At 40.4% G+C, this 9,936-nt stretch overlaps 1 long non-coding RNA gene across 1 annotated transcript; it reads right to left on the reverse strand.

Annotated features, from left to right (window-relative positions):
* Positions 1–2,232: 2,232 nt before the first annotated feature.
* On the reverse strand, positions 2,233–7,627 carry LOC139015668 (uncharacterized). The gene is made up of 3 exons (XR_011472475.1): positions 7,449–7,627; positions 6,744–6,844; positions 2,233–2,310 (listed from the first exon to the last, which is right to left on the reverse strand). It is a non-coding gene; the product is annotated as an uncharacterized lncRNA (long non-coding RNA).
* Between the last annotated feature and the right edge of the window lie 2,309 nt (positions 7,628–9,936).

Here is a 9,936-nt window from a genome sequence, read left to right on the forward strand (position 1 = left end):
AACTCCATCTTGGTAAGCAAATTGTACTAATAATAACACCATTCGTATATTTACTACCTAACTTGTCTGAATTGCTTTTAAGTTTATTGTTTCTTCACAATATCCCTAAGAATAACAGCTATTTTTATCCCAAGTGTATGGATGAAGAAACTAAGGCTTGCAGAGGCTGAAACAATTGTCTGAAATTATACTGAGCATTGTAACAGAATTGATACTAGAATCCAGATCCACAATAACTAAGAAGCAGTGCCTGGGCAGCAACAACGAGGGCCCTAACAGAAGTCCCAGGCAGCAGAGTCAGAAGCTTCAGGTGGCTAATTCCAGAAAGACCAGGGAATCAACATCACATCTTGAGACTAAGTGCCAGGTATTGGTGGGTGCAGGGATTGGATGGTAATAGTGATACTGATAATCAGCTGGAAGGGGCATTTCCTTGTTGCCAGAACTCAAATAAAAGTAGATAGACCGAGCTGAGCACAGGTGGGTGGGGTCACCTGACTGAGAGGGTGGGGTGGATGAGGAAGAGGCTAAATCATTTCTGATAATCATCCCAGAGAATAATGAACCCAAAGTTCATGTAGAAGATCTGATGCTTATCTCCTTGAATTCTTGGACCTCTGGACTGAGGAAGAAGCAAATATTTTTATATATCTTAGTGGAATGGCCATTTGATATGATTGGGGCTAACCTATGGATGGAATGGGTGGGTTTTTTTCTGCATCTAACTAATCATCCTACGGATTTTAAACAATTCATGGAAAATGGGTAATTCTTAAAAAGTGGAGTAAAAGAACTGACAGCCAGGCCTAAGTGGTTTGGCTCAGTGAGTAGAACATTGGCCTGCGGACCAAAGGGTTCCAGGTTCGATTCTGGTCAAGGGCATGTACCTCAGTTGCAGGCTCCTCCTCGGCCTGGGCCTGGTCAGGCTCCTACAGGAGCAACCAATCAATGATGTGTTTCTCTCACATCTATGTTTCTCTCTGTCTTTCCCTTTCTCTTTCATTCTTCCTAAAAATCAATGGAAAAATATCCTCAGGTGAGAATTTAAAAAATAAAAAGAAATGACAAATTATTTCTTGGACATGCAATTTGTTGCTTCTCATTCAAGAAGAATTTTTTATTTTTTAAATAATTATTTATTGTTGAAAGTATTACATATGTTCCCCTTTTCCCCCCATTGACCCCTTCCAGCCCACCTGCACCCCCGCCCCAGGCCAAGAAGGGTTTTTTAAATTTTTTGTGTAACAGATATTGAGCTAGCATGACCATAACGAGAGCACAGCCCCTCTGTTTTTGTAATGCACTCTGCCTGCACAGCAGTTCAGTAAAGTTGACCTTCCCTTGCCCCTGGATGAACACTCAGACACATCTCGGACTTTTCTAGATACTCTCGGGTATCTATATCGGGACAAGGACACTCTACAGTCACTAAAGTAGCAAATGGAGTTTTTAGATGTAGTAATTAGAATATCTTATCCAATCAAAAACTGGCCCCTTGCTTGGGCTGCTTCTCTGTGGGTGGCTTATTCTCCACCTTGTGCTTTCTCCTCCCTCCCAGTGCCTCCCCACAGCTTGGTAGGCAGTGTCCCTGTTGGAGCCAGAGCCAAGAGTAGAGAGAAAACGAATAAGGGGATAAGAAATGTCGATCCTGAAACTGGCCTTGTTTAAAATGTTTACAAGTGGGTCTTCCTTTCATGAACACTTTCATAGGTGTCTATAGGGTCTCTCCTGGATCCCTTCCCTGCAATTCCTGCATCTTGGAAGGGGCGGGGCAGACAGGTGCGTGCTATTTTGCTTGGGTTGTCAGGAATGTCCCTATTTTAGTACTGAAAGGTGTGTCCTGGGAACACCCCCCCCCCCCCCAAGGCCCAGGCAAACCAGAATGGTGGGTCACCTTAGTTGTGGGTACTTCGGCAGCCCTTAATAATCTGGTATTAATTTTAATTTCTGGTTTCTGGCCCTTCACCCCTTTCGGGCTTTAAGAGACAAAGCCTATGATAAACCCACATTGATTCACGGAGCCAAGTTACTCACATATCCGGTCCACAGGAAATATTCCTTTGCTCCTTTGAAATCTGAAAGTACGAACCCTCCATCCTGCCTGAATCCAAATATTTGCAGTTATCATCTCCAAAAGCACAGAGAAAGCAGGTCCCCATGCCTCCCATCCCCTTTCCTGGAGAGAATCATGTACCCTGGGCCCATAGGACATATTCCTTCCATCACCTCTGAGAGAGTCTGATGACGGCCAAGGGGATCCTCAGGAAGATTCCCGCTCCTCCTGGATGAGGTCAAGTCCACACATAGCCCCTGTGAGTAGATGGTGAATTCATGAATAACCCTAACCTGGGGCCACCTGCTTTGTTTACACTATACCGTGTGATCATAAAGACCTTATTAAGTTTCTTTTAAAAAAGCTAAAATAATTTTAATAACATAATTTAAAAATAAAACTTATTTTAAATAAAGTAACAGTAATAAATAACATATTTAATAATATAAGATTTTAATAAAAAACAAGGCTAGCAGTTTATCCTATTGTCATTGCCCTCTTTGGTTTTCCAAGGTATAAGTTGGGCACTATTCCTCTCAGAATCCCAACTGCAAGGAACACAGTTCAAAACCTTTGCGGTCTCCTCTTAGTAAAGTGGGAGCACCACCATTCCCTAGGATGGAGCAACTGTTCTTCTCAGAGAAATTATTAAAAATCCTCCTCCAGGTGAACCCTTTCCATCTGAAAGGGGTCACGGGGCTTGAAGCCATGGAATGTTAATTTTGCATATTGTGATCTGATGATAGATCAAGTCCATCTCGAGGTCCACAGTCTCCAACTTGAATTTTAATGCTCTATTACACAAGATTATCCAACAAAAAAACTCTACCCAGTAGGTTGCACCTATGACAGATTGTATTTGTGAAAACTAAGCACAGCAATATTCATGTTCCACAAACTCTCCCCAGAATCTTGACATCCTTCCATCAAGCACTGAAGTATATTTTTCTCTCTTTGAATATGGGACATCTCAGTGACTCACTTCTAACAGAAACAGTGTAGTGGAAGCCTGACTTCCTAGACTAGGCTAAAAATGGCAATATTATTTATATTATTTCTAGCTATCTCTCTCTCTCTCTCTCTCTCTCTCTCTCTCTCTCTCTCTCAATCAGGACCAGCTACATAATTTGTGGGAACCAGTGTAAAATGAAAACTAGCCCCTTATTCAAAGATTAAACATTTCACGACAATGACAACAAAACACAAACCCAGCACAGGCTCCATTTGAGTGTGGGGCCCTGTGTGACTGCACACGTCACACAGGCCCAGAAAGCCAGCCCTGCTCAAGATGCTCACCCCAGACAACCCGCCACCAAGCTGAGGGAAAGCCCGGGCCACATGGAGAAGCCACGTGTGGCTCTCCCATTAACACCCCCAGAAAAGTCCCTCAGCCAACAGCCAGGTCATCCACCAGACAGAGTGAGCAAATTTTCAGATAATTTCAGCCCCAGACTTCCAGTCTTCTGGATGAGACCTCAGATCTCATTGAAACAAGCTGTCCTCACTGTGCCCTGCCCAAAGAATTCATGAACATAATAAAAGTTGGTGTGTTTTTTCACACCACTAAGTCTTGTGGTTGTTACACGTGGTAACTACAAGAGCGTCATTTTCAGGCACAGCTTATGAAAGCCACACAGCCCAGTCACACCTACCCTCTCTAGGCCTCACGAGCATCTGCCTGTCATCTGTACCCACAGACACCCGTCCTCCCCAATGTTGTTGAGAAAGCACCAACTTTCTGCACTGCAACCACCACAACCCCCTAGAGACAGAGCCCGAAACCTCCCCCTTTGCCTGAGGCAGCCCTGCCTTTGGCACCTCTGCCAGCATCCAACCTTACTCATCCTTCACATAAGGTTCTGCAGCTCCTTGCATAGGACTTCGGCTTCAGGCCGGAGGACCACGGAGACTGCCTGGCCCTGATACCATGGACCCCCCTTTAGGAATACTCAGTCACGAGTCAAACTCCTGATTTTACATTTGAAGTCAGCCTTCTGCAGCCATGTACATTAAATTATCCTGATGGCGTGGCTTCAGAACCTACACATCATTTATATCAGGTTTTCTATGAAAATGAGGGTCTGAGACCCAAACCTCAAAGTGTTCGAAACCCAATTTTTTCATTAGTGAAGAAGCATAACACAATCTGTAGTCGCGTACAAATTCGTTATTTGACTTAAGTAGCTATTGAGGCCAATGAGTCTGTCTTTCTGACACTTTATTTGAGCTAAGTGGGCTTTTTACCATATATGTTTATTCCATGCAACAATTACCAATTATCTATGTGTTCTACACTTGTTAGCTCCAAATCTTAGCTGTGCTTTCTCAACAACATTGGGGAGGACGGGTGTCTGTGGGTACAGATGACAGGCAGATGCTCGTGAGGCCTAGAGAGGGTAGGTGTGACTGGGCTGTGTGGCTTTCATAAGCTGTGCCTGAAAATGACGCTCTTGTAGTTACCACGTGTAACAACCACAAGACTTAGTGGTGTGAAAAAACACACCAACTTTTATTATGTTCATGAATTCGTTGGGCAGGGCACAGTGAGGACAGCTTGTTTCAAATTTAATATACCACAGCACTCTAGAAAAGAACTACAAAAGCAAAAATTCTAACTGGAAGCTCAGGCATTTTTTAGGTCTTACAAATTATGAAACCACGACCACTGAAAGAAACCTATCCATTATACAAAATGACGTTATACGTTATTTTGGAAAACATAGGAATGTTCTCAAAGTAAATGGGCTTTTTACCATATATGTTTATTCCATGCAACAATGACCAATTATCTATGTGTTCTACACTTGTTAGCTCCAAATCTTAGCTGTTCGTAGTGAAATGCCCTTTTGTTCCTGACTTTTCCTGTCAGTCATATATTAGTGTGTGTACCATTTTAAAGCCATGTACTCATTAACTTACATAATACATACTTTTAAAAAACCCAATTAGTCTCAAATTTTGAAAATGTTTCTTACATTGCTCTGATATGCAACTGCCAAACAAATATAAATTCAGATTTCTATCAAACTTGTTTTCCATACTCAAGCTATGCTCTGATTATTTGGAACACACCAAGAGCAATAGAAATTAAAGTTAAATAAACTAAAAAAAGAAAAAAGTCATGATATCTTTAGAGAATTATGTTTAATTATTAAAACACAAATCTGTTGAAGTTTTTTCCCCCCTCTTTTTCTGCAACCATGTCCAAATTAAACCAAGTAAGATTATCAAAATGCTCATGGTCCAGGATCCCTATGGGACCATTCATATTGTTACAATACTACAAAGTAATAATGCCAGTAAGCTATGAGGAAATATTAATTCCTAGCTGGAAAATCCCAAAACAGGATGTTAGAGAGCAATGGAAAGTTGCCTTCCCTAGTGGTGTATGTACAGTTAAAGGCATTCCCAACCAAATTCTATTATGAGATAAATAGAAACATCACTTTTAAGCACTTTGGAATGTTCTCACAGTATTTGACTTAGAGTAGACACTCGATTATAAGGTCATTGAATAAAATAACAGGGATTATCTCATTTTTTCTCCTCATCAACCTTGCAAGGTGGGTAATACCATCACCATAACACACAGAAAGTCCTGGGTTATACAGCTATTCATCATGTGCAATATTCTTCCAATATTACACACATCTGATGCAGCACTCATTCACTCAGTGATATACTCATTTGTTCATTCAATTAATCTACAAAGCCAAACTTGTGGCTGGTACATTTGAAGAGCACACAATCCAAGGGGAAACAGAGAGAGGGAACTCACATAGTGTGTTCCAGAGTAAGTAGTACAATAGAGGTCAAGTCAGGCAGTGCCCCTGGAGGGGTGTTTTTAAGCTGAATCCTAGAGAAGAGATAATGTAATGAAATTGTTTCAATACATGTTGTCTAAATCAGCACTTCTCAAACTATGCTTGAAGGAACACTAATGTTTGGCTTAATATCAATAAATATTCTATGGATGACGGAATCTTTCCATTAGCAGCAGTTGGTTTGACCTGGCATTTCATTCATTGTAAATTATTTAAGTTGGCCTATTGTTTCACAAATGAGTCTGCTGAGGTTGATCACTCAGAATTAGTCTGACATAATCTGGTTCATTTATGCAATAAGATCCCACAGGTGGCCTGACAGCTGAATATTGTGACCGGGTAGGATTAAGGCACAAGACCCCAGACAGAAGGGACAACTGTTAGACATTGCATCACCCAATACTCAACCTTCCTGCAGCTGATAGTTGGGGTGGTTTTTAATTTTTTCCTCAAACATATATCCTTTTTTAAAAACATCTTCTTAATTATGGTTGACATACAATATTAATTTCAGGTATACAACATAGTGATTCAACATTTATGTACCTTACAAAGTGATCCCCACAATAAGTCTAGCAACCATCTGTCACCATGCATAGTTATTACGATATTATTGACCCTCTTCCTTACACTGTACATTACATCCAGGTGGCTTTTCTTAATTGCTTAAGGAGAAACTGGACATTCTTGGTATGAATTTAGTGGGTGTAATAAAGAAAATCATTTTTAAAACAAAGTAGAAGTGCTAATAAGCTGGATTGTTCAATATTTAAGTACGAACCCCGAATCAATTTATCAAAGGAGCCTTTTGAAGTTGAATAAGGCAAAATCGCCTCTGTTCCAGGGTGAGACCAAGTAACACATACCTCGGAAAACCACTCAGCGCCCATATTTCCTGGGAGAACAGAGAAGAGAAGCAGCGGGTGGTTTGTTGAAAGGGGTAATCCGAGCAGAGTCATGTTGAAAGCTGCAGTCAGAATTGGGTTAGTTAGGAAATTTCACAGTGAGAGGGAGCCTCTCCGGGCAGCTCCAATTGTACACAGCAAGTGGCCAGGCTTCAATAACAACCTTGAGAGGAGCACACACATGCCTTTGTGAATTAGAAAGTTGGCAGCAACCTAAGTAGGCCCACCTTTTTCAGGGCGTTTCATGTTGTTTTTGTAGAAGGCTCACCTGGGTGCTGGTTATTTCTACTAAAATTTTCCCTCACTGTTAAAATGTGCAGTCATGAGAATATTCTGCAGGAGTTATAAGGTTTGTTTATGCTTGTCATGCTTTTAAATGTTTAGAGCAAGAGAGCACAAGTTCAGGGTGGCAGGGATGCCCTCTACCACATGACAGGGCCCACCTCAGAGCCCACCCTTCTAACAGCTAAAGGGGCTTTAGTATTTAATAGCCTGGGGTGTTCCTTATTTTATTTAACTTTTATTTATTTATTCAAAAATTTAAAAAATTTTTTAAATTACAGTTTAGATTTAGTATTATTTTATTAGTAGTTTCAGGTGTACAGCATACTGATTAGACAATCCTATACTTTACAAAGTGTTCCCCCTGATATTCCCAGTACCCACCTGGCAGCATACATAGTCACCACAATTTTATTGACTAAGGTCGCTCCTTATTTTCTATGATACTTCATACTTGCACATCGCCTCTTTGGACACTGCAACTTGATTATGTTAGCGCTGAGATTCCTCCGTGCTGCAGTCTGAACAAGGGGTAACAAGATTTGTTGAGCATTTGCTCTGTGCTGACCTCTTCCCATTAATTATTTCCTATTATGGCAGAGAAGCGGACTTTCTGATTCTGAAGTACAAAAACTCTGATAGCCACGCCTACAAATTTGTTCCACAGCACCTGGCTCGGGACACATGAGGAACACACTTCTGTCCTCAGCCGAGGTCTCGGGTCTTTTCTAGGCCTCCCGGGAAGACTACTGCCCTTTCTTATTCTGCAGGACTTCCCATGGAGTGCAGCCTGTACTTTGGTTTCAGAGGGAGAGGAGGACTGAGAAAAAGAGAAACAGGGAAAGCACTCTGCTTTTCATGTGAGGGCTGTGATTGTGTCTTTCTTGGAGAAAGTGCAAGTTGCATGAGTGTCCCATCTTTCCTCTTCTACATCTCCCTCCCTCCACCCTTTTTCTGGCTTTTTTCTAAAACCCACCTTTTAACACAAGAGGGTAAAGAATAAGGTTGAGCAAAGAAAGCTTGAAAATAATTCCAGTTCTTTTCTTCTTATTTCAAATCCCAGAAACCATGTAAAACCATAACTTTCCCACGTTTAACACACCTACCTAAGCACCTGGCTTGATGGTACCTCTACTGTCACACCTCACCTGGCCTCCCTGTACTGTGGTGGAAACACAGCAAGGAAACAACACGGTTTCCACACTTTGTGTACACCTGATTCTTGCTTTTAAGTTTGGAGTTTCAAAGCAAAACCAAGTTGTACTTACTGAAAAACAACCTTCCCAAATGAATAAAAAATGATTTTGAACGGAAATTTACCAATCAACTGTTTATGACATTTGCCTTTACTCTGTTTTCAAATACCAAATCAATCCTTACTAATTTTGACTTTGCCATGTGGTTGTTAAAGTCATTTCACTTTTAAAACCCAACAACAACAACAAAAATGGAAATCCCTACTGAAGTGTACTTTAGTGGTATATACAAGTAAGTATTATGCAGCAATTTAAATTATGCTTGCAAAAAATATTTTGGATAGAAAGTGCTCAAGTTAAGTGAAAAGCAAAACACATAAACAGTGTGTTTGTAGAATATTACCAATTTTGCTTAAAACACACATGTATACACACATATAGACATGTACACACATTTAAACCCATAGAAACAAGACTAGAAAGAATCCAATGAACATGGTTAAGATGGTTAGAATGTGAGTGTTCTTTTTTCCTTTTTTATAATTTTCAAAATTTCTTACAATGAAGATGCATTTTTATAATAAAAATTGTATTATAATGTATTTATAACCAGCATCCTGAGAAAAAAGAAATGTAAATGGTTAATCTGTATACTTATTGGTGAAACTTGGGCTTTTGAAGACTACCATAAGAGAATGGCAAATTAGCATAGACTCCTAGAGGTGAGGCTCACAGGACTTCAACATTAACACTCTTTTGTAAGAGGAGTGAGGCAACAGGACATTTCCTAGATTGTCCTATGGGCAGAAACCACATCTTCACATAGGAAAGAGTCCCAGGGCCCTGGGCTTTGCTCTAGAACACTGAGGTTCTTAATTGAGAAATGCTCTTGTCCACAACACTTTTGTCTCAAGTTTTCAAAAAGGAGTGTAATATAATTAAATATATATGGCTTCACTGTATATGAGAGCAAGAGATAGGGCCATCCATTGGGAATCCAATAAATTAGAATGATAATGGGGGGCAAAGTCCTTTCCTGCCTCACAGATCGTTATATAGACGGAAGCAGAAAGTAATTTCAGTGGGAGGAGCCCATGGGTGATACCCAGAAAAAAGAACTTAGTGGCCAGATAAGTGCTAAGCTGTGGCTAATGTGGCTCAGCCGAGACATATGTAATACTTCAAACAATAAAAAGTATCTATGTCACAGGCAATAAAATATAGTATAGAAACCAAGCTTTCATTTCAAAATAACTCAAGTTCTTCATTTCTTAAGAACTGTAGAAAATATTGAAATACACAATTTACAAGACTACCTTAAGATTCTCTTTCCCTTCTGTAATGGCATTCCTGCTAGTGATTCATCCCAATATCCATTTTTCTTTCCTCTCTTAAAAATGGAACTCCTGATTTTGCTAGATGTTTAGAATAAAATAAAACACTTCCCAGGTTGCCCAGGTGACTAAGTTCTGGGCGATAGTTTACGTAGAGGTATTGGGTGCAACACATGGAAAATTTACCTAAAGGGTAATTGGCAGGCTTTCTTTGTTCCTTCCTCTTTTATGCTGGAAAAAAAATACAAATGCTTTGGCTAGAACTGAAACACCTACTTTTTGAACCATGAGAGAACTTGCTAAGGATGGTGGACCAAGAAGAGAAAAGGGACTTGAGTCCTT

Source organism: Myotis yumanensis, unplaced genomic scaffold, assembly GCF_028538775.1.
Source record: "Myotis yumanensis isolate MYYU_CA2020_CCGP unplaced genomic scaffold, mMyoYum1.0.hap1 SCAF_8, whole genome shotgun sequence".
NCBI classification, from domain to species: Eukaryota; Metazoa; Chordata; class Mammalia; order Chiroptera; family Vespertilionidae; genus Myotis; species Myotis yumanensis.